General features: G+C 37.9%; 1 protein-coding gene, 1 long non-coding RNA gene and 1 pseudogene across 3 annotated transcripts in view; 1 reads left to right on the top strand and 2 right to left on the bottom strand.

Moving 5' to 3' along the window:
• LOC129556337 (uncharacterized) overlaps positions 1 to 6,007 on the bottom strand; it is a 31,507-nt gene extending 25,500 nt beyond the window's left edge. The window contains exon 1 of the long non-coding RNA XR_008685972.2: positions 4,518 to 6,007. This is a non-coding gene — a long non-coding RNA (uncharacterized LOC129556337). The remainder of the gene's footprint in view (positions 1 to 4,517) is intronic.
• The window catches only part of STARD13 (StAR related lipid transfer domain containing 13), a 525,698-nt gene that overhangs the window by 49,655 nt on the left and 450,916 nt on the right, over positions 1 to 25,127 (top strand). Inside the window, exon 2 of the mRNA XM_055426262.2 lies at positions 1,843 to 1,920. The gene's annotated coding sequence lies outside the window, so the exon portion shown is untranslated. The remainder of the gene's footprint in view (positions 1 to 1,842; positions 1,921 to 25,127) is intronic.
• LOC129556336 (protein CFDP2 pseudogene) overlaps positions 6,220 to 25,127 on the bottom strand; it is a 50,704-nt pseudogene continuing 31,796 nt past the window's right edge. The window contains exon 3 of the transcript XR_016038887.1: positions 6,220 to 25,011. The product of XR_016038887.1 is annotated as a protein CFDP2 pseudogene (transcript). The remainder of the gene's footprint in view (positions 25,012 to 25,127) is intronic.

Raw genomic sequence — 25,127 nt, 5'->3', positions numbered from 1 at the left:
CTGAAGTTGACATGGATTGTTGCCACATGGTTTTTAGGACTTTTATCACATGTTTTTATTCATAAAATTTTATATAAAAATGATCTTGTGTGTTTTTTAAACTTACAAGAATAATACAGTTATCTTTTAAGATTAACTTTTGCACTGAAACTAATGTTTTTGAAGTTTATTATTCCAAGTACTGGTAAATTTACCTTAAGATTATTTAATATTCCTTCAAATTAAAAAAATAAATTTTGCCTTCTATTCAAGGGCATGCATTTTTCCCACTTTATCACAAAGAATACAATCAACATGTTGTACATTGATTCTAGCATGTATATCTAGTATTTATTTAAGTAAACACTCAATAAATTAGAAGTACATTTGCTGAACCATAGTTAACGTAATCAAATGATGACAGACTTGTTCTCCAAGAGGCTGGACTAATTTAGAAGCCCTCCAGAAATGTGTAACGTATTTACCAAAACTTGATGTCAATAGATTGATTATGTTTTGCTAATCTGATAGCCTCAAATAGCAGCTCACTGTTTCATTTTTCTTTTTTTTTTTTTACTTTACAATATTGTATTGGTTTTGCCATACATTGACATGATTCAATTTCCTGGTAGTAAACTTGAGCTCAACTAGTGAAGTTGAGCATATTTTCATTTTTCATATGCAATTGCTCATGTGTGTTTCTTGCTTTTAAACTGACTCTTCATAAGCTTTTAGCTACACGGCCTGTGTGCTAAATTGCTTCAGTCACGTCTGACTCAATGTGATGCTATGGACTGTAGCCCAGTAGGCTCCTCTGTCCATGGGATTCTCTAGGCAAAATACTGGAATGGGTTGCCATGCTCTCCTCCAGGGCATCTTCCCAACCCAAGATTCCAACCCCCATTTCCTATGTCTCCTGCTTTATTAGGCAGATTCTTTACCACTAGCGCCACCTGAGAAGCCCCTTAGCTACATTTCTACTGTGTTATTGTAGAAGTTCTTTTCTTTTTTAATAGTTGAATGTTTAAGTTCTAATTTTTCATTAAGATATATTATAAGAGTTTACAAGAATTATAATTATATTCCTACAAAAAACTTTTTTTGGGTCATGCCAGTTGAAATGTGACACCTTAGTTCCCTGAACAGGGATCAAACCCATCATTGCCCTGCAGTGGAAGGTGGAGTCTTAACTACTGGAAAGCCAGGGAATTCCCTGTAGAGATTTTTTATAAATTTGGGGTTTATGTGTGGTTCCCATGGATTTTCCCAGTCTGTGACTTTCCTTTTCACTTTGTTTATGGTTTCTCTTAACTTTTAATGCAGTTTAAATTTGTTTTCTAAAATAGATGTATTAATATTTTTCTCTATAATTTACTGGTATTTTGTGATTTTATAAAAAAAAGAACTCTAGGTTTATATACTGAAATTTCTTCTATGTTTTCTCTCTTTAAATTATTAACCTATTTATTACACCCTCTACTCCCATGAACCTAAGTCTTTGAGTAAATACATCTTCCATGTTTTTTCTAATTTTTTTTTGTCTTTAAACCACTTGGGAATGTGAATTTGTATGTCATGAAACAGTAGTTTAATGTTATTTTTTTTCCATATGTAATCAATTGGCCCACACGATTTGTTGAAAATTCTATCCTTTCCCCACTGATTTATAACATTGCCTGTCATATCACAAGTTTATTCTAGGGTATATTTTTAATGTCTTCATGCTCTCAATGATCACTTTTTCTATCTCTAAACCAGTACTATACTTTTAAAATTACAATAGTTTTGTTAAAAGTCTTAGTATAAAAGTAATTTTTATCTTTATCTTCCTTTTTTTCCCTCCCCTACTTTGGTCTCTTCCAGATTTTCCTGGCTTTTGTTGACCTTTTACTCTTCTATAAGACTGAAAAATCAGCTGATCCAGTTCTTCAGAAAATCCTGGTGAGAATATGACTGCAATTATATTGAATTTATGAACTAATTTGGATAAAATTGATGTCTTTATAATCTTTTCATACATGAAAACATGGATTTTAAAAAGGTCTTCATTTATATCTTTCAATAAACTTTCACAAATCTTTTCTTTATAAATTTGAACATTTTTGTTAAGATTTATTTCTAGATAGCTTATCAATTTAGTTATTAATATAAATTGCATCTTTTACAATTATATAATGTTTGTTGCTCACTTATAGTAAAGAAAATGATATCTTCATATTCTGTACAGTATCTTGATAAAATCCAAAATTCCTTATTTGTTCCAATAATTTGTATAAGTTTCAGACTACTCTGTGTGGACAATCATATCAATGATGAAAGCTTTGTTCAGTTCAGTTCAGTTCAGTCGCTCAGTCATGTCTAACTCTTCCCCAGGCCTCCCTTATGCCTTTCTAATTAGTATAGCTGTGTTCCCTCACCCACTTTCAGTTTGCACCAACAGAAAAGAAACAATGATGGCTGGAAAACTTTTTCATTTCTGGTTTTAAAGCATGCTTTTGTTTTATTTTTAATGTTGATATAACGAATTTAAAATAATGGGTAATGGGTTAGTACTTTTTTTTCATGTTTTTTTTGTTTTTTCTGCAATTCCTTCTCTTCCATCAAAGTAATCATTACTTTTACCTTTTATCTGTTAATGCTGTAACGTGTTAACATAATTTCAAAATTTAATAATTAACCATAATATATGTAGGATTTTCATATATTTTGTATATTTTCATATATCACATATGTTTAATTTTCTAATATTTTATTTAGAGTTTTTGTATCTATGGTCATGAGTAAGATCAGTCTATTGTTCTCTTTTTATGAAGGGTCTATGGTAATTTAAGTATGAGATTACATTGACTTCATAAAATGAGTTGTTACTTTTCTTGTTCTGATCTCTGGGAGAGTTTATACAATATAAAATAGATATGATCCATTCAGTATAAATTTGGGAGAATATGCATATAAACTATTTTAGACTGGAGGATTTTTAAGGGAGTTAGATTTTGACCCATTGATCCACTTTCATAAGTGGCTATAGATCTGTTTAGTTTTCTATTTCTCATCGCATCAGTTTTGTTAAATTGTTGTTCAGTCGCCAAGTTGTGTCCAACTCTTCACAACCCCATGGCCTGCAGCACACCAAGTTTCCCTGTCCCTCACCATCTCCCAGAGCTTGCCCAAGTTCATGTTCACTGCATTGGTGATGCCATCCATCCATTTCATCCTGTCACCCTCTTCTCCTTCTGCCTTCAGTCTTTCCCAGCATCATGGTCTTTTCCAGTGAGTCCGCTCTTTGCATCAGGTGGCCAAAGAATTGGAGCTTCAGCTTCAGCATCAGTCCTTCCAATGAGTATTCAGGGTTGATTTCCTTTAAGATTGACTGGTTTGATCTCCTTACTGACCAAGGGACTCTCAAGAGTCTTCTCCAGCACCACAGTTCAAAAGCATCAATTCTTTGGCACTCTGCCTACTTTATGGTCCAGCTCTCACAACTGTATGTGACTACTGGAAAGACCATAGTCTTGACTTTGTTGTTAAGTTATGGTTTTCTAATTCATCACAGACCAAAACTTTCATGAAATACTAAATTATGTGTTTGTATGTTGCAGCCATATAGAAAATACTTTCTTGGGTTCTAAGCACATACTCTCAATTTCTGTGCTTACTTCATTGCAGGCTGGTAACAAACAGCTCACTGACCGGTTAGCTAACTATACTGTGCTAGCATTGTTTTACAAAATCATCCATTTGTCAAACTTCACAAATCCATTACCATGGATCATTGTTCATGATATCTCATATTATCTTTAAACACTGCTATTTTATGTGTGGCTATACTGTGTGTTCTGGAGAAGGAAATGGCAACCCACTCCAGTGTTCTTGCCTGGAGAATCCCAGGGACAGGGGAGCCGGGTGGGCTTCCGTCTAAGGGGTCACACAGAGTCGGGCACGACTGAGGTGACTTAGCAGCATACTGTGTGTTCAGTCCTAGTAACAGGAAGTGGGAGATAATGGAAAGTAATTTAGTCAGAAGAAGCAGCTTAATCCACAGCCTTGGTGTTTATGAGCTGCGCAACTTTCAGCAAGTCACTTCTCAGAGATTCAAATTCTTTTTTGGTAAATTAGGTCAGGGCTTTTTTTACAGATAAATTTGCTCTCTCTTCTAGTAAAGCACTTTCTTCAAATGGAGTCTAACTTTGAAGCAGATCAAAGTGGAATAATTCTGTTGTAGAAGAAAGTGGTAATGCCCTTGCCCCACTCAACCCCCAGGAAGCCCCTGAAGCACTTCCACCATGCCCCCTAGGGCTAGCACAGCTTCCACTACTAGTCTACCTTGCAAGGGTTTGAGGTGAACTTCCCTTGAGCTGGCATCTAGCCAACAGCCACTAATGACTCAGCCAAAGTGATTACATTAAATACAATTTCCATGAGGACTAAAAGAGTCATCCAGGTTTCTTAGCAACAGAAATCAAGGTCACGAGCTACAACAGAGTAAAAAACATCCTTTCAAACATGGGAAAAGATGGTTAATTGAGTTTAATCCTTACTCTTTATCATGATGCAACAAATAGAAGTGATCTTCAGGGCAACAATAATTTTCCAACTTCTTTACCTTCAATCTTCCACTATCTCCTGAGCTGCAACATGGCAATCATCTACTAAAAGACAAGAGTAGAATTTCCATTTTACTGAAAGGTGCTAGGGACTTTTTTTTTTCCTTTTGTGACCCGTTTTTATTTGAGAAAGGAAATAAATGAGAGAGGAATGATAATAATGGGAGCATTTTCTTCTTCCATAACATAGTACATGGAGGAAAATATTCAAACACAAGTTGAGGGATAGGATCATTCTCTTTATTCTTCTTTTTTTAATGAGCATCATGTCTCCATTTTATAAATTAGAAAAATTCACTCAGAGGTTAAGGAATTCATTTAAGTCCTCAGGCCTGTTACATGGAAGATCCGGTGGGGGGAAAATAGTTTTTTAAAAGGTTGATTTACAATTTTTATTACAGCATTAAATTATTATAATGATTTGGCCAAGGGTTTATTTATAATTTCCTTGTTTCTCCCTAGTTTTCACTTCAAAAAAAATTAAGCCTAGAGCAAAAATTATGAATGGCATATAGACTTCACCTAGATTCACAAATTAACATTTTATCCATTTGCTTTTTTTGTATGTATGTGTATATGCATTTTTGGGCTGAACTATTTAGTTACTTGAGCTTCCCAAGTGGCTCGAGATAAAGAATCCACCTTCCAAGCAGGAGACGAAAGTTCAATCCCTGGGTTGGGAATATCCCCTGAAGAAGTAAGTAAGTAAGTGAAGTTGCTCAGTCGTCTCCGACTCTTTGCAACCCCATGGACTGTAGCCCACCAGGCTTCTCTGTCCATGGGATTCTCCAGGCAAGAATACTGGAGTGGGTTGGCATTTTCCTTCTCCAGGGGATCTTCCCAACCCAGGGATGGAATCCGGGTCTCCTGCATTGCAGGCAGGCACTTTAACCTCTGAGCCACCAGGGAAGCAAGGAAATGGCAACCCACTACAATATTCTTGCATGAAAAATCCCATGGACCAAGGAGTCTGGAGGGCTACAGTCCATGACGTTGCAAAGAGTCAGACATGACTTTGCAACTAAACAACAAACGACATTTAGTTACTTGAGAAACAGCAACTCACAAATACTTTATATTATATATCTTATTAGAACACTGGAGTGGGTTGCCATTTCCTTCTCCAATGTGTGAAAGTGAAAAGTGAAAGTGAAGTCACTCAGTCATGTCTGACTCGTAGCGACCCCATGAACTACAGCCTACCAGGCTCCTTCGTCCATGGGATTTTCTAGGCAAGAGTACTGGAGTGGCTTGCCATTGCCTTCTCCGATTATATATATTATTACACCCAAAATGCTATTAACTATCCATGAAAGTTAAGTAAACTATTATCTAATTCAGTCTATATTTAAATTTCTCCAATTGTATTCTTAATTTTTAATTAGAGGATAATTACAGTATTGTGATGGTTTCTGCCATGCATCAACATGAATAGGCCATCTGTCCCCTCCCTTTAGAGCCCCCCTCCCCCCTCCCCCCCATCCGACTTTTAAGCCAATAGGTTGTCACAGAGCACCAGCTTTGGGTTTCCTGTGTCATGCAGTAAATTCCCACTGGCTATTTATTTTACATAACGTAATGTATAGGATTCAGTGCTATTCTCTCAAGTAATCCCACCCTCTCCTTCCCCTGAGTCCAAAAGTGTGTTATTTATGTCTGTGTCTCCTAAATTGCTCCAATTGTCTTAATACTCTTTCATAGATGTTTAAAATATTGGATCCAATTAAAATTGATTTGCACTATACATTTGTTTTTTTATCTTCCTTTTTTTTTGGTTTGGTTTTGGTCTTTTTGATCACTTTTATCTGTAGTAGTCCTCTCTCTAGTTTGTTTTTCATGACACTGACTTTTTCTGAGTCCAGAATAGTATTTTCTAGAAAGTGCCACATCCTAAATTTGTATATTATTTCTTCATAAAATGATATAGGCTAAACATTTTTACCAAGAAAATTAATAAGTGATCTTGTATACTTATTATATCATATTAAACAAAATCAGGTGATAACAAATAAAATCAAGTGGTTTCCCTACTGGTAAGGCTGTTTGATCACCTAGTTAGGATGGTGATTAAGCTCTTTATTATAAAGGTACATTTTTCATTTGTGATATTTTTAAGTAATGTTAATTGTGAAACTTTGAGATTATGTGATTTAGTTCCACATTAACTTTTAAGGTGATGATTTTAGCACCTATTGCTGATCCTGATCTTGCCAGAATCATGTATTAATACTGACAGTTGCAAAATGGTGATTTTCTTAGTTCTACCCATTCCTTTCACATTTATTAGCTGGTATTCTGTTTAAAAGATGAGTCTCTCTCTCTCAGTGGTTTTCTGTGTCTGTCTCTCTCTCATTGCTAGTTCAGTAGGCACTGTGCACTGCCTTTTTAAAATGCTGTTTTTGATAAAAATTCCTCCATAAAAAGACCTGCTTGTAGGAAATGTTCAGTTGGCAAGGCACAGTAATTTAAGATTATTTGTCCATGGTGTCTTCCAAAGGCTTAATGAGGAGGGGCGTGCTGTGATACATGGGGTCGCGAGAGTCGGACACGACTGAGCGACTGAACTGAACTGAACTGAACTGAAAGCCAATTATCTTCATCTGAGCTTCCAGGAATGAAGATTTTAAATAATAAGGAAACTGATGAACAGGTTATTAAGTAACTAATGAAAATAGAGAAGTGTATATAAAAGAAAAAAAAGGATAGGAATCTTTCTTAAGAGTGTTGCTGAAATTCTCAAACTTCTTACCTGATTATCAAGTTAAAGAAAAGAGTTCAAGGTGTTTTTCTTTGGAAGCTTTTGGGTTCCCTAAAGGAAAGGGTCTAGTTCCAGTGCAATGAGTGTAATCATTGCACAGGGAGTTCACAAAACATGAACTGTTTCAAGGCTACATGCAATGTTTCCTCAATTGCTGCTTTGTGTGTGTGTGTTTTAGTTGTGTCCAACTCTTTGTGACCCCATGGACTATAGCCTGCCAGGCTCTAAGGAATTTTCCAGACAAGAATACTGGAGTAGGTTGCCATTTCCTACTCCAGGGGATCTTCCCAACCCAGGGATCAAACACACATCTCTTGCATCTTCTGCACTGACAGGTGGATTCTTTACCACTGCGCCACCTGGGAAGCCCCTTCAAATAAATTAACGAGAGTAAAACATAAATTTAGTTTAGGTCAGGATGTCTGAAATAAAAACAAGCACAAGAGGACAAAGATGGGACTGTTTCTCAAGCAAAGCTGAAAGAAAAACAACTGGATGATGTTTTTCTGAAGTTTCCAGGTTTTGAAACTCCCTCCTTGCAGACATCACTGCCAGAAACTTTCTTACATCATGACAGTTTGTGAATATTTCCTTAGCTTTTTATAAAGGAAAAAAAGCTCTTGAGATCCAGATTTCTTATGATCATGAATCACTCAGGAAACATTAAGGAGGGTTACTGCTTTCTTGGCATGGATTTACAAGTTAGTGACCCAAAGATGAAAAAGACTCATCCCCTGACTGATGGCACCTCCAGAATCTCTATCTAGAATTTTAAAAACAAAATTTTGGAGCTAAGAGATTTGTTATGAAGCTATATTTGCATTTCTGGTGAAGCTTGTTTTTGTTTTTTTTTTTTACTTAGATTATGTGTTTTAGGTCAATTAAAAAACTGGCAAAGTTTTTTTGAAGATGCCTTTACTCATTCTTTACATAAGACTGAGAAAACATCAGTTATGTTCATATCAAAAAAAGGAGAAGTTACTGATGGAAATTATGAAAAAGTTATGATTTCTTCTCTCACATTATATGATAGCAGCATTATTTCTACACTTGAGGACGTTAGTTTAACCAGGGGTGATAAATGAATAAACAAATCATTACAATACAATACAGTTTTAGTGGGATAGATGAATGAACAAAAAGACATTAAAAAAAATGAGCTAAAATCATTTGAGTTTGACTAGGAGCCTAAGGGCATAGCTATGAGATTTTCCTTCAGAGACATTTGTGGATAGAGCTTGATATAAAATTTGGACCTCTTCCCTTTATCCTTTTGTTTCTATCCTAAAATCAAAAGTTCCTAAGGAAATCTGACATGCATCAAACCATGTTTTTCTATGTGATAGTTCTAGGGAGGACTAAGTTCAAAGGAAGGTGTGTGAGTAGGTTATAGGTACAGAATCTCTGACAGTAGAAGAAACAGCTTAACAGGAAGAAATTGAGACTCCTCACTTCCATACTGAAGACCCTGGGCTCCCCTCTGCCTGCCTGCTCCCCTTCTCCAAGAAGTGGGAGCAGAGATAGCTGTGGGTTTCCAATTGGGCAGAACTTTAATAAAATAACTGATGTTTTCAGAAAACAACAAAAACAAAAACATTAATGTCAATCCAGGGAGAAAAGACCAGGGGCTCCTTGATGGCCATGTTAGGAGTGCCCTAGAGGCTGGGTTTCAGTGGTAAAGACGTCATGACTAATAGGCACATTACTGAGGAAAAGTTGTAGAATAAACAGCAGTATTCACTCATTTATTTTTTTGTCAGCAAGATATGTCACAGTTTAAATCTACCAACTAATAGCCATTAACATTAATCCAATTTCAGATTAGAGTTTGAGCTTCTTGACGGCAAGGATCAAATCTTATTTATCTACATTTCACCAATGCCTACTGCTCTACCCACCACATAGTGGAATAAAGATACTGTGACTAAATGGGAAGAGTCTTGATAATTCTCTTAATCAATATATAGAAACAGGAGCATAGCAACGGTCAGTAATGACATATATGCTATTTATATCACTGTGTGGGTTCATGACATAAACCATGCCACAGTTAGCCTTTAAAATAAGATGACTGAAACAAATATAACTTTTCAATTTCTATGATAAATATATGCTGTTTCCATGTTTAGGCAACCCCTAATAATGACAGTAGCCATCAACTTAATAAATCATAGCTTAGAACACACTATCAATTCACATATTATATGATTTGCTGATGGTCCCTGCACTTGAGTCAATTTGGTAGTATTTGGAACACCATCTGATTTCAAACTCAGGTTACAAATCCCAGAGAGAAATACAATCTAAAGAGCACATGAATAAAGAATTGGCTGTTCTAATATTTAAGTTTCAACATAATTTGTAGAAACCCAGTTAGAAACTGTGTTTGTTGGTTTCAATAGAGCTGTCTTGCAAAAATTTGTAGCAGAGTATTTTAGGGTATGATTAAATCACTGGGATTTAAATATGGCCACTCAGTAACTGCTAAAATCTGTGTCATGCTGACACAACAAAACTTTTCCAAATCACTGCTTTATTATTTTGCAATAAAATTTAATTGGTATGTAGCTCCCCTGAGTGAATCTGTTCTTTAGGACACACATTAAGTCATTTGTTTAGAGCTCATCTATATATGCACATCTCATTTATGTTTATTGAAGATTTTATTATATATATATACACACATATATTTATACATATATATGTTAATATAAAGAGGAGATGGTGGCAAGATGTTCTTGCTCAATGTCAGATTTTTAAAGTAATTCTAAAATAATATGAAGGTTCCTCAAAAAATTAAACACAGAATCACCATACAATCTAGCAACTTCATTTCTGGGTATACACTCAAAAAAACTGAAAGAATGCACTTTGACACACATTTGTACACCCATATCTTAGCAACATCACATACAATAGCAAAAAGGTGGAAGCAACCCAAGTGACCACCAACAGATGAACGAATAAACAAAACATGGACTATATATACATGTGATGAAATACTGTTCAACTTTACTAAGGAAGGAAATTCAGTTACCTTTTACAACATGGATTGCAGACATTATGTTAACTAAGTCAGTCATAAATAGAAAAACCCTATATAATTCCACTCATATGGGACTCATAGAGCAGTCAAATTCATAGAAACAGAGAGTAGAATGGTGGTTGCCAGGAGCTGGGGGAGTTAGTGTTTAATGGGTATGGAATTTCAGTTTGGGAACATAAGTTTTGGAGGTGGATGGTGGTGATGGTTGCACAACAATATTAATGCATTTAGTGCCACTAAACTAGACACTTAAAATGGTTAAAATATTACATTTTATTTTTTTTAACAAATTTAATAAACAACATCATTACAGAAAGATAACAAAAATACAAAGTCTTAAAACCTATGGGATATGGAAAACACTGAGGCCTTAAATATAGTAGACTTTACATGGAAAAGCAGTGAGTATACAAGTATACAGCCAGTTTAAGAAGTTAGCAAAATAAACAGAATAATCATAAAGAAAAGAAAGCAACTAATACATACCAGGTATTAATGCCATAAAAATAAAGATAAAATTGAGAGGCTCAACAGAGTCAAAGCTGCCTTAAAAAGCTTCTCTAAAAAGGGAAACATCATGTAACAATAATCAACAAGAAAAATCTTGCAAATAAACAATACTCAAAATGGGAATTACTCATAGAAGCATTAAGAATATAAATAATAGAAACAACTTTGTGTCTATACATTCGAAGATTAGTTGTCTCGTATACAGGGTTATCATTACCATCTTTCTAAATTCCATATATAAGGGTTGGTATACTGTATTGGTGTTTTTCTTTCTGGCTTATTTCACTCTGTGTAATAGGCTCCAGTTTCATCCACCTCATTAGAACTGATTCAAATGTATTCTTTTTAATTGCTGAGTATACTCCATTGTGTATATGTACCACACCTTTCTTATCCATTTGTCTGCAGATGGACATCTAGGTTGCTTCCATATCCTGGCTATTATAAACAGTGCTGCGATGAACACTGGAGTACATGCGTCTCTTTCAATTCTGGTTTCCTCGGTGTGCATGCCCAGCAGTGGGATTGCTGGGTTGTATGGCAGTTCTATTTCCAGTTTTTAAAATTTTAAAATTAAATTAAAATTAAATAATTTAAAAATAATCCTAATATTTTAGCAAGGTCTGCTGGAAAACTGAATTTTACTGTTTAAGCAAATTATACTCTAGAGGTTATTCTACCTTTTGTGGGATTTCGTGATGTAACCAGAAATGTGTTGATTATCTCATTTAATTATCTGCAGCCTGCCAGGCTCCTCTGGCCATGGGCTTTTTCAGGCAAGAATACTGGAATGGGTTACCATTTTCTTCTTCAGGGGATCTTGCCAACCCAGGGATCGAACCCGGGTCTCCCACATTTCCTCCCACATTGCAGACCGACTCTTCACCATGTGAGCCTCCAGGAAATCCCTGAATTTTATTTTCAGTTCAGTTCAGTCACTCAGTCGTGTTTGACTCTTTGAGACCCCATGAACTGCAGCACGCCAGGCCTCCCTGTCCATCACCAACTCCCGGAGTTTACTCAAACTCATGCCCATTGAGTTGGTGATGCCATCCAACCATCTCATCGTCTGACGTCCCCTTCTTCTCCTGCCCTCAATCTTTCCCAGCATCAGGCTCTTTTCCAATGAGTCAGCTCTTCGCATTAGGTGGCCAAAATATTGGAGTTGGAGCTTCAACATTAGCCCTTCCAATGAACACCCAGGACTGATCTCCTTTAGGATGGACTGGTTGGATCTCCTTCAAGTCCAAGGGACTCTCAAGAGTCTTCTCCAACACCACACTTCAAAAGCATCAATTCTTCGGTGCTCAGCTTTCTTTATATAGTCCAACTCTCACATCCATACATGACTACTGGAAAAACCATAGCCTTGACTAGACGGACCTCTGTTGGCAAAGTGAGGTCTCTACTTTTTAATATGTTGTCTAGGTTGGTCATAACTTTCCTTCCAAGGAGTTAGCATCTTTTAATTTCATGGCTGCAATCACCATCTGCAGTGATTTTGGATTTTATCTATATTTTACCAAAAATTTAAAAATAAATAATTTAAAAAGTAACCCTAATATTTTAGTAAGGTCTGCTGGAAAACAAACTAAATTTTACTGTTTAAGTAAATTATACCCTAGAGGTTATTTTACCTTTTGTGGGATCTTGCGATGTAACCAGAAATGAGATAATTAATTATGGTGGAAAGAGCCTTGGCAGAGTCAGTACTTCAAATAAGACCTCTCATAGTACTTGGTAGGTAGGTTTTGTTGAACCTAAAACTCATGCAAGGCTCAGAACATAGTGGGTATCTACAAAGTTGGATAGAAAGACATCATAGAAATTAGGGAAGCAGCTGCTACCTGAAGAACCCAGGCAATTACCACCTTTAGGGATTCTGTCAGTCCTGGATAAGGGAGATGGGAACTGATCCCATCTCTAGAGAGATGAGACGTGCTGGGCAAGTGTATCTGACACAGGAATTCAATCCAGAGACTGAGACACACAGTGGGGGTTGTGAGGCAGTTTAAGAGAGGGTAGTCTTGGAATAAGGAGATTGTTATTAGTATTTGGAGCTCAAGTTCAGAGATTGTAGTAACTTATGCTGTGGCCCCGGGGAATTGAACTTGGCTTCTTAAATCCTTTCCTGACTTAAGCAAGACTGGCATGGGGCTGAATCTTCAGTTGGAAGTCATGTGGGTCTAATTATTCCAGAGGAGAGAGTTTGGAGGTTGTGGGTGTAGTCAAAGTGGAAGTGAAATCACTCAGTCGTGTCCAACTCTTTGCGACCCCACAAACTGTAGCCTGCCAGGCTCCTCCATCCATGGGATTTTCCAGGCAAGAAGACCGGAGTGGATTACCATTTCCTTCTCCAGGGGATCTTCCCAACCCAGGGATGGAACCAGGGTCTCCCACACTGTAGGCAGGTTCTTTACTGTCTGAGCCACCAGGTAAGCCCTGGGTGCAGAGGGAGTGGAAAAGCTGAGGTTAGGTCTTCAGAGTTTAAGGAAAGTTAACATCCTCCACTCCATAATTTGGTGAATGTCCTTGTCATGGTTTACAGACACACAAGCAGATCCTCAGCCCTGGAATGTTGACCCCTTGTGCTGCCAAGCATCTCAGGAATCTTCCCAATCCTCTATCAGCTGCCCGGCACCATTCCGTAGTCCCACTGGCTTTCCATTTTCTCCTGATAATGTTCTGAGCCCAACCATTCCCAATCTAGTCCTTCTCTTTCCAATACACTCCAGCCCATATACAGGGCAGAACTTTTTGAAAGGGTTCAGTGTTAGCGCTGTATTAGTTCCACTTGGTAGAAAGTACTCAATAAGCATCTGTTGAATTTTGTCAAAAATTTTCTCAACAAACAAAACTTTTTCAATGCATTAGATTTTCTCAAGTTCTCAGCATACCCTGGTGCCAAAAAGGTGGCCTGGGAAGGAATCGGGAACTAGCTATTAACAAGCCCTATGATCTTAAACGAAGTATTTCTTTTTTGGTCTCCTTATAAAATGATTAAGTCCTCAAAAGACATTCTTGTTCCAAAGTGTTGGATTATCAGGGCTCACAACTGCACCTCTGATGCCTGGGGTCTCCCATTTCCTGTAAATAGTTAATCCCTGGCAAGGGCATGAAGTCTTACGGTTCTATCCCATCATCAGTAATCACACTATATTTCTTTCTAATTATCTATGACTCCCTCCTGATCTGAAATAAACCTTTTGGATTTGGGGATAAATTATGGCAAAAAAAAATGAATTAAACATATAGGGTATAAAACAATGGCTTGAAAACTGGTACAAATTTTACTAATTATTTTCATATTTTGAATACCAAACAAGATTTGATTTATATGCATGAATAACTAAAAAAAGAATCTTGTTAAAGCTGAATTTTTAAAATCTGTCCACTGGTCTCAAACCATTTGGCTTCACTGCTTTTTAACTAAAATAAAAGTGAACTAATTCTGATTAAATTTGGGTGAGGAAAAAATCTTCAGCATAGATAACAAATTATATGCCAGATATTGGTTTCCTATGATTTCTATGATTCCAAACCACGTTGCTAAAAAGCAGGCTTCTGGCAGATCTTTAATTACCAATGTTAGTAATATGGACATCCAAGCCTAATGCATAATATGAATATAAAATACATGATTAATATAAAATGCACGCTGAAAGAATTTTAATAAATGAATGAACATCACTATCGCATTAGCTTTCTTAAGTAGGTCAGAGCTTAAAGCTGTCCAAATAATAGATTTTTATGTTTCTCTTCTTTCTCCATCTATCTCAGGGCAAGAAATTAATTTTTTCCTGTTCCAAAGTCATCAATGGATTAATGACTGTCATATGAAGCCTGGCTACAGGGAGCTCCTCAAATACACAGCCATGTGTAGCTCCTGAAAAATGAGCAGAATCATTTTTCTCAAAGAATATGATTATAGTGGAATATCAAATAGATTATTTTTTTCTGAAAAAGAATTGTTAAATTTGTCCTGATGACAGTGGTGAAATGAGACTTGGAAATATTAATGCCTTTCCCTTCCATCATGCCTAGCTTATGTTGTCATAGATATTATTTCAATTTATAAAACCATTCTGAGCACACTGTGTAAAACCTTACTGAGCACTACATGTGGAAAAACATAAGACTCCTGCCCTGCAAGAACTTATATTCTAATAGAGGTGATACAATCTCATCCACTGATACATGCATATAACACAGGCAAATAAGCATTTTTTTAATGGAAAATTAGTTCCCAAACTGGCATTTCTTTCCTTTTCTAATATTATAAATACAGTTCCAACAGTGAGAATTTTCTTTAGTAGTCTACAATATCACTTCAGATACTATTAGCTGGACCTTACACCCAGAAGTTAAGAGTAGATGGATGCAGTGAATGACAGGTAGAGTTCTCTGAGATGCGGATTCTGACTAATTCATCTGCCCTTGCCTTGCAGGGGCAGATGAACCTCTGAGCTCTATGGCAACTGAGGCCAGAGCAGGCAGAAAGCTCTTGGAGGAGGATGCTAGTGACAGGAATCAGGCATGTCTTAAAAATGAAATGAACACAAAAGTATTAAGGGACTATTTTCCATAATATTGCTCTGTTATACAAGTTCAGTTCCAAGGACCTTTTTTAAAAAAATTGTAGTCTAGAAAAATGGGTGTGAGAGTTGGACTGTGAACAAAGCTGATCGCCGAACAATTGATGCTTTTGAACTGTGGTGCTGGAGAAGACTCTTGAGAGTCCCTTGGACTGCAAGGAGATCCAACCAATCCATTCTAAAGGAGATCAGTCCTGGGTGTTCATTGGAAGGACTGATGCTAAAGCTGAAACTCCAATATTTTGGCCACCTCATGCGAAGAGTTGACTCACTGGAAAAGACTCTGATGCTGGGAGGGATTGGGGGCAGGAGGAGAAGGGGACAACAGAGAATGAGATGGCTGGATGGCATCACCGACTTGATGGAGGTGAGTCTGAGTGAACTCCGGGAGTTGGTGATGGACAAGGGAGGCCTGGCATGCTGTGATTCATGGGGTTACAAAGAGTCCGACATGACTGAGCGACTGAACTGAACTGAACTGAACTGAGGTCCTCAAAGCATCTTCGGGACTAATATGTTTAATGCCCCCTTCAAAATGCTTTGAGGACATAAAATTATTGTTTTCCAAACTACATAGTGATACTGAGGTATGAATGGTTGGTCAGAAAATTAAACTAGGTACCAGATCTAGTTCAGAAATTAGCAGTGAAAGAGAATCATCTGAAAGCTGGTTTTTATTTACAATGTTATGGGTGTCTGTCTCTTGCACTGAACTGCCTCATGAATCCTGGTTCACCAGTACCTGACTTACTGCAGGTGCATAAATTGCTGAAGAAGTAAGCCTGCGGGCTAGGTGAAGGGGTAAATAAGTGAATGAGAAAGAGGGAGAATGAAGAATAAGTGAATGAATGAATGTTTACCAGGAAGTGCATTAGAAGGCAATGATCCTTGAACCTCAAACTGAAGATGAGTAAATGCTTCTTAAATCCTGTCTGACATAACATTTGGAATATGCCCCTTACTTCTAGCCAAGGGCCTTCTCAAATTCCTCATTTCAATTACGACAATGGTACTGAAGAGAAGTAGCCACCTTCTTTATTTTTAAGCAATTCTCTTTCAATCAACGTTTAATTATCCTAAAGGAGGAAACCAGTGGTGCAGAAAATCCCCCAATCTCTTGTTGGAATGCATTATATGATGGCTTTTTACAGTAGTTTGCCTTCCTAATTATGTTTTGATTAGGTTTCTATTACAGCTATCAAGAATTCTCTTAGCAGAGAGGACAGCAGGTCAGGCAGCCCCAAGAACACAGTGATCACTGCACTGAGGTTGGCTGGGACTGATCCACACCTTAATTTAGGCCTTTCTTTTTTAAATGCATAGTGCTAAGCACTTCGAGACATACAAAGTTACAGAAAATTTTTAGGGCTAATTTATTCAGCAGCCACCACTGAGAAGCTATTAGAAGGTAGGTTCTCTTCTAGGGGTTGTCAAAGCAAAGAGGAATAAGATACAATCACATATAATAAGGAATGATATATAAGATTGGAATTTCAGGAACTCACTGCCTAGCCAGCAAGATATAGGCATGTAGTCATGAGCAACAAGGCAGTGTGTGCTAAATGACAAATGGGCCATGGGAGCTAGAAGAGTAGGAGAGGTCACCTGAGGTGAGAACACAAGGAAAACATTAGAGGAAGGTTACTTGATCCAGGTCTTAAAGAAGTGACATCTGAATGAGTGGAGGAGATTCAGGAGGATTCTCTACAGCAGTGTTGTTCAATGGAAAGACATGAGCCACATGTGCAAATTTAAATATTCCAGTAGTCAATTTAAAAGGAAAAAAGAGAAATGGGCAATGTTGATTTTAATAATGCATTATATTTAACCCAACATGTTCAACGTATTTTAACATGCAATCAATATAAATGAGATATTTTACACTCTGTTTTAGACTAAGTCTTCAAAATCCAGTGTGTACATTTGTTGCATATCTCAGTTCAGACTGGGTTTCCCTAATGGCTCAGTGGTAAAGAATCTGCCTGCAATGCAGAAGATGCAAGTTCAGGAAGATACCCTGAAGAAGTAAATGGTAAACTACTCTAGTATTCTTGTCTGGAAAATTCCATGGACAGAGGAGCCTGGGGGTCTATAGTACATAGGGTTGCAAACATTTGGACATGACTGAGCACACATGCACGAAAGTGATCACTTCAGACTAGCACACTGCAAATGCTTGACAGCCACATGTAGTTAAAGGCTTCCATACTGGGAAGCAAAGCTTTAGAATCTTGCTTCTCAAGCTATGATTTGCAGATCAGTCTCATTGGCAGCATCTGAAAAAAACGTTAGACAGGCAAGATTTCAGGTTCCACTCTAGACCTACTGAATCAAAATCTTCATTTTAGCCAGATATGCAGGTAATACTAAAGGTTCACATTAAAATTTGAGAAGCATTAGTCTAGGCAGGTGTAGTGTAAAGATCTGAATGATAACTGGGAGTTAGGAGCACTAAAGAAATGTTTAAGAACCAGCAATGACTATAATGAGTGAGAGCAGAAGAATTCAAGGGTATGTAGGTAGCTGTTTATAAGGAATTAGATAAAACCATTTTAATCTGAGTGTTTTATAATCTTCAAAATGAAAATAATCCAGCCCATTTTGCAGGACTGACGTTAGGATTAGAGACAGGATGATATAGCAATTCACATGATGGCCTGGCTTCTGGACATGTCAGTTTTATATAACTCCATTACTGATGATCAAGAGTCAGACGAAGACTCTAGTGCTGCAAGATTTTAACTACAAGGTTAATACCATAACCTTGTAGTTATGGTGTTTGATACCATATGAAAATTTATCAAATAGGGAAAAGTGGAGAGCATCACTGCTGTCACAAGCACAGATTCTGGGTGATTGACAGAAGTCTCAAGTGAGAACTTATGTCAGAGCAAGTACACAGAAGGTAGGATGGGAGAGGGGAAATTCCCTCAGAGGTCAATGCAGATGATAGAATTCATACATGACGTTCATAAGTATATTGTGGCCATCCCTCACCAAAATATGTTGCACAACTTTGGATGTCTGATTTACCAACTAATTAACAAGACTAAAAGGACCAGATAACTGGTCTGTGTGCTCATCTAACATCTGGCTCTTCCACTAAATGGCATGTTGGTCAAGATGCCTTATTCTGACTATCAAAAGAGGTCAGCATGTCTGGGAACGTTATTCAGCTGTAAGTAATGCAATACTGAGGAAACCTACTAATATTTTTGCTAGAAGTTTTAGCCATCCCTCCTTTCTTCTAAGGATTATGTATCAAAAATATCAACTATTACAAAAAGAAAGGGAATTAATTCTGTGGGAATAGAAAGGTTCTGGTTTGGGAGTCACAGGATCAGGGAGTTCTAGTTGTAGCTCTGCCATATTGTTTTCTTAACTCAGAATTTTAACCTCTTGTGGCCTCACTTCCGACCTATTAAAATAAGGTTTAATATGTTAATCTCTTTCCATTCTTATTTTTAAAAAATAGAGTATTTATTGACTGAATAACAAAAGTGCTTTTCTTAAATATACATTCTTAAATTTCTTTAGTCATTTCCAGTTGTATTTTTATTTGGTTTTTTTAAGTTTTTACTTTTTATTGTGGTAAAAACATACAACATAAAATTTACCATGTTAACCATTTTTAGGTGTACAGTTTGTAGCATTAAATACATTCACAACCATCACCACCACTCATCTCTAAACATTTTTTATCTTCCCAAACTGAAACCGTACTCATTAAACACTAGCTCCTTCACTCCGTTCCTCCAAACTCTGACAATCACCATTCTATCTTCTGTCTCTATGAATCTGGTCACCCAAGTACCTCATACAATTGGAATTTTACAGTATTAGTCCTTTTGAGTCAGGCTTATTTCATTTAGTATAATGTCTTCAGGGTTCATCCACTGTGCACTGTACACCAGACTTTCATTCATTTTAAGGTGAAATAATCTTCCATCCTATGTATGTGCCACATTTTATTAATCCACATTTGGGTGCAGTGGCATATGGTTTGAAGATATAAGTTGCTGAAATTCACTGTAGTGGGGCTGGAACAGGGAAATAGATGCATTGGTGCATTTTCTTGGATGTCAAGGGTTAATGGTGTCTTTTCCTAAACATCAGCAAAGAGAAGGAGCATACAGGGTAATTATTTATCATGGTTAGGGGTTGACTGATGCTGAAGTATAAAAACAGAGAAAAGCCTGTCTATCAAAATGTAAGGAAAGTATAGACTCAACTGTTAGGGCCATCAAAGGTCTGAGATAAAGCTGTGCAAAGACTAAGAAGCCACTTAAGCACCCAGTGCTGAAAGAAAAGTGGGAAATAAGGCACATTTTGGTCTTAAGTGGGAATGTCAGCTAGAGTATCTTCAGTAGGACAATCTTTCCATTGATAATTCCTTCATATGCATATGAGTTAGTCAGGGTTCAAAGGCTTACACCAATAATAATGTCTGTTTCCATGTGCCCATTTGGATTATAATAGATCTGTAACTATCACTATGTTTATGAAGTATTAAAGTCGACTAACAGTGACAGTTTTTGTAAAGTCAATAATATTGACTTCAAGTAGTGAAAGAAAACACAAAGCAACTGAAACAACCTTTCTGGTGTCAGTAGGCCTATGAAATTAACGAAGTTTGAACAGCATCTCAAAACAGAGTTCACAGAAAACCTTCAGGGCAAAAAGGAGTGGATTAGAGGAGGTGATGCTGAAAAAAGTCTCTGCTCATCCCCACTATACAGACCTTTCCAGGAAAAGTTTGAATTGATGGAGGCTGAAACTAGGTAAGACATATGAGAAATGTGATCCCAGTTCTTGTTTTATATCAATTAGAAATAGATGTAGGTTAACAAGTTTCTCTTTGAAAATGAAATTCTTTCTCATAGCTGAGTTAGAAACTTCCTTGAGAAAGAAGTTAGGTTGGGGGCCCATCTCAGGGTACTCTGGACATTGGCATATGCTGTGTGGCACCAGAGAGAAGTCAGTGCTCTCTGAGTTTATGTAAGGACAGTTAGCATATTCTTAATTCAACCTTCTTTTGCTGGGCAAAGAGCAGAGGTCAAAATTTGGAGAAGAAAAGGCTTTTTTTGACCAATATATAAGAATTCATAAATGTACATTCATTCATTCATAATTCATAATTACTTCATTCATAAATGTTCACATCTCCATATTCAACTCTCTAAGGCAATATAGGACAAATAAAATATGAGAATAAGGGTCAAAAACACTTCCAAGTTTGCTTACCACTTTGCTATTTAATAGCTGTGTAACTTTGAACAATCTGCTTAACCATTTTCAGCCTCAGTATTCTCATCTTTAATTGCTTGTATGAGAGTAACTGGCTGTGGTATTTCATGATAATGTACAAAGAATGCTTCTGCCTAGTAGATAATAAATGTCAGTAATCTTCCCTTGCTAAGTTTCAGTTCAGTCACTCAGTCGTGTCCGATTCTTTGTGACCCCATGAACCAGAGCATGCCAGGCCTCCCTGTTCATCACCAATTCCCAGAGTTTACCCAAACGCATGTCCATTAAGTCGGTACGCCATCCAACCATCTCATCCTCTTTCGTCCCCTTCTCCTCCTGCCTTCAATCTTTCCCAACATCAGGGTCTTTTGAAATGAATCAACTCCTCACATCAGATGGCCAAAACACTGGAGTTTCAGCTTTAACATCAGTCCTTCCCATGAACACCCAGGACTGATTTCCTTTAAGATGGACTGGTTGGATCTCCTTCAAGTCCAAGGGACTCTCAAGAGTCTTCTCCAACACCACACTTCAAAAGCATCAATTCTTCGGCGCTCAGTTTTCTTTATAGTCTAACTCTCGAATCCATATATGACTACTGGAAAAACCACAGCCATGACTAGACAGACATCTGTTGACAAACTAAAGTCTCTGCTTTTTAATATGCTGTCTAGGTTAACACTCCTTTCAAGGAGTAAGTGTCTTTTAATTTCATGGCTGTGATCACCAGCTGCAGAAATTTTGGAGCCCCAAAATATAAAGTCTGACACTGTTTCCCCATCTATTTGCCATGAAGTGATGGGACCTGATGCCATGATCTTAGTTTTCTGAATGTTGAGTTTTAAGCCAACTTTTCCACTCTCCTCTTTCATTTTCATCAGTTCAGTTCAGTTCACTTCAGTCGCTCAGTCGTGTCCTTTGCGACCCCATGAATTACAGCACGCCATGCCTCCCTGTCCATCACCAAATCCCGGAGTTCACTCAAACTCATGTCCATCAAGTCGGTGATGCCATCCAGCCATCTCATTCTCTGTTGTCCCCTTCTCCTCCTGCCCCCAATCCTTCCCAGCATCAGACTCTTTTCCAGTGAGTCAGCTCGTCGCATGAGGTGGCCAAAGTATTGCAGTTTTAGCTTTAGCATCAGTCCTTCCAATGAACACCCAGGACTGATCTCCTCTAGAATGGACTGGTTGGATCTCCTTGCAGTCCAAGGGACTCTCAAGAGTCTTCTCCAGCACCACAGTTCAAAAGCATCAATTCTTCTGTGACCGGCTTTCTTCACAGTCCAACTCTCACATCCATACATGACCATGGGAAAAATCATAGCCTTGACTAGACAGACCTTGGTTGGCAAAGTAATGTCTCTGCTTTTTAATATACTATCTAGGTTGGTCATAACTTTCCTTCCAAGGAGTAAGCGTCTTAATTTCATGGCTGCAATCAGCATCTGCAGTGATTTTGGAGCCCCAAAAAATAAAGTCTGACACCGTTTCCACTGTTATCATCTATTTCCTATGAAGTGATGGGACCAGATTCCATGATCTTAGTTTTCTGAATGTTGAGCTTCAAGCCAACCTTTTCACTCTCCTCTTTCACTTTCATCAGGAGGCTTTTTAGTTCCTCTTCACTTTCTGCCATAAGGGTGGTGTCATCTGCATATCTGAGGTGATTGATATTTCTCCCAGCAATCTTGATTCCAGCTGGTGCTTCTTCCAACCCAGCGTTCCTCATGATGTACTCTGCATATAAGTTAAACAAGCAGGGTGACAATATACAACCTTGACACACTCCTTTTCCTATTTGGAACCAGTCTGTTGTTCCATGCACAGTTCTGACTGTTGCTTCCTGACCTGCATACAGGTTTCTCAAGAGGCAGGTCAGGTGGTCTGGTATCCCCATCTCTTTCAGAATTTTCCAGTTTGTTGTGATCCACACAGTCAAAGGCTTTGGCATAGTCAATGAAGCAGAAATAGATGTTTTTCTGGAACTCTCTTGCTTTCTGCATGATCCAGCGGATGTTGGCGATTTGATCTCTTGTGCCTCTGCCTTTTCTAAAACCTGCTTGAACATCTGGGAGCTCACGGTTCACATATTGCTGAAGCCTGGCTTGGAGAATTTTGAGCATGACTTTACTAGCATGTGAGATGAGTGCAATTGTACGGTAGTTTGAGCATTCTTTGGCATTGCCTTTCTTTGGGATTGGAATGAAGACTGACCTTTTCCAGTCCTGTGGCCATTGCTGAGTTTTCCAAATTTTCTGGCAGTTTGAGTGCAGCACTTTCACAGCATCATCTTTCAAGATTTGAAATAGCTCAACTGGAATTCTATCATCTCCACTAGCTTTGTTTGTAGTGATGCTTTTTAAGGCCCATTTGACTTCACATTCCAAGATGTCTGGCTCTAGGTCAGTGATCACATTATTGTGATTATCTTGGTCGTGAAGATCTTTTTTGTACAGTTCGTCTGTGTATTCCTGCCACCTCTTCTCAATATCTTCTGCTTCTGTTAGGTCCATACCATTTCTGTCCTTTATCGAGCCCATCTTTGCATGAAAAGTTCCCTTGGAATCTCTAATTTTCTTGAAGAGATCTCTTGTTTTTCCTATTCTGTTGTTTTCCTCTATTTCTTTGCATTGATCGCTGAGGAAGGCTTTCTTATCTCTCCTTGCTATTCTTTGGAACTCTGCATTCAGATGCTTATATCTTTCCTTTTCTCCTTTGCTTTTCGCTTCTCTTCTTTTCACAGCTATTATAAGGCCTCCTCATACAGCCATTTTGCTTCTTTGCATTTCTTTTCCATGGGGATGGTCTTGGTCTCTGTCTCCTGTACAATGTAATGAACCTCCGTCCAGAATTCATCAGGCACTCTATCAGATCTAGTCCCTTAAATCTATTTCTCACTTCCAATGTATAATCATAAGGGATTTGATTTAGGTCATATCTGAATGGTCTAGTGGTTTTCCCTACTTTCTTCAATTTAAATCTGAATTTGGCAATAAGAAGTTAATAATCTGAGCCACATTCAGCTCCTCATCTTGTTTTTGCTAACTCTATAGAGCTTCTCCATGTTTGGCTGCAAAGAATATAATCAATCTGATTTCGGTGTTGACCATCTGGTGAGGTCCATGTGTAGAGTTTTCTCTTGTGTTGTTGGAAGAGGGTGTTTGCTATGACCGGTGCATTCTCCTGGCAAAACTCTATTAGCCTTTGCCCTGCTTCATTCCATTCTCCAAGGCCAAATTTGCCTGTTACTCCAGGTGTTTCTTGACTTCCTACTTTTGCATTCCAGTCCCCTATAATGAAAAGGACATCTTTTTTGGGTGTTAGTTCTAAAAGGTCTTGTAGGTCTTCATAGAACCGTTCAACTTCGGCTTCTTCAGCATTACTGGTTGGGGCATAGGCTTGGATTACTGTAATATTGAATGGTTTGCCTTGGAAATGAACAGAAATCATTCTGTCGTTTTTAAGATTGCATCCAAGTACTGCATTTCGGACTCTTTTGTTGACCATGATGGCTACTACATTTCTTCTAAGGGATACCTGCCCACAGTAGTAGATATAATGGTCATCCGAATTAAATTCACCCATTCCAGTCCATTTTAATTCACTGATTCCTCGAATGTCTACGTTCACTCTTGCCATCTCCTGTTTGACCACTTCCAATTTGCCTTGATTCATGGACCTAACATTCCAGGTTCCTATGCAATATTGCTCTTTACAGCATCGGACCTTGTTTCTATCACCAGTCACATCCACAACTGGGTATTGTTTTTGCTTTGGCTCCATCCCTTCATTCTTTCTGGAGTTATTTCTCCACTGATCTCCAGTAGCATATTGGGCACCTACCGACCTGGGGAATTCATCTTTCAGTGTCCCATCTTTTTGCCTTTTCATACTGTTCATGGGGTTCTCAAGGCAAGAATACTGAAGTGGTTTGCCATTCTCTTCTCCAGTGGACCATATTCTGTCAGACCTCTCCACCATGACCCGTCCATCTTGGTTGGCCCCACACAGCATGGCTTAGTTTCATTGAGTTAGACAAGCTGTGGTCTATGTGATCAGACTGGCGAGTTGTCTGTAATTGTGGTTTCAGTCTGTCTGCCCTCTCTCAGTGCCTACTGTCTTATTTGGGTTTCTCTTACCTTGGACGTGGGGTATCTCTTCATGGCTGCTTCAGCAAACCACAGCCGCTGCTCCTTACCTTGGACATGGGGTAGCTCCTCTCCGCCACCAACCCTGACCTTGGGCGTGGGGTAGCTCCTCTCGGCTGCTCCTATTTAGGAGTACACATTTGTTCACTCATTCAGTCTTCCATTCTTCAAATACCTATTTATATGTATGTGCCTAGCACTGTTGTAATCAAATGCAGTTATTCGTCAAATCATTCAT

Source organism: Moschus berezovskii, chromosome 13 (genome assembly GCF_049115385.1).
Source record: "Moschus berezovskii isolate FMDL1 chromosome 13, NW_MosBer_1.0, whole genome shotgun sequence".
Classification (NCBI taxonomy): Eukaryota; Metazoa; Chordata; class Mammalia; order Artiodactyla; family Moschidae; genus Moschus; species Moschus berezovskii.
Note: the sequence above shows the minus strand (reverse complement) of the source record. Positions and strands in the feature narration are given on the sequence as shown.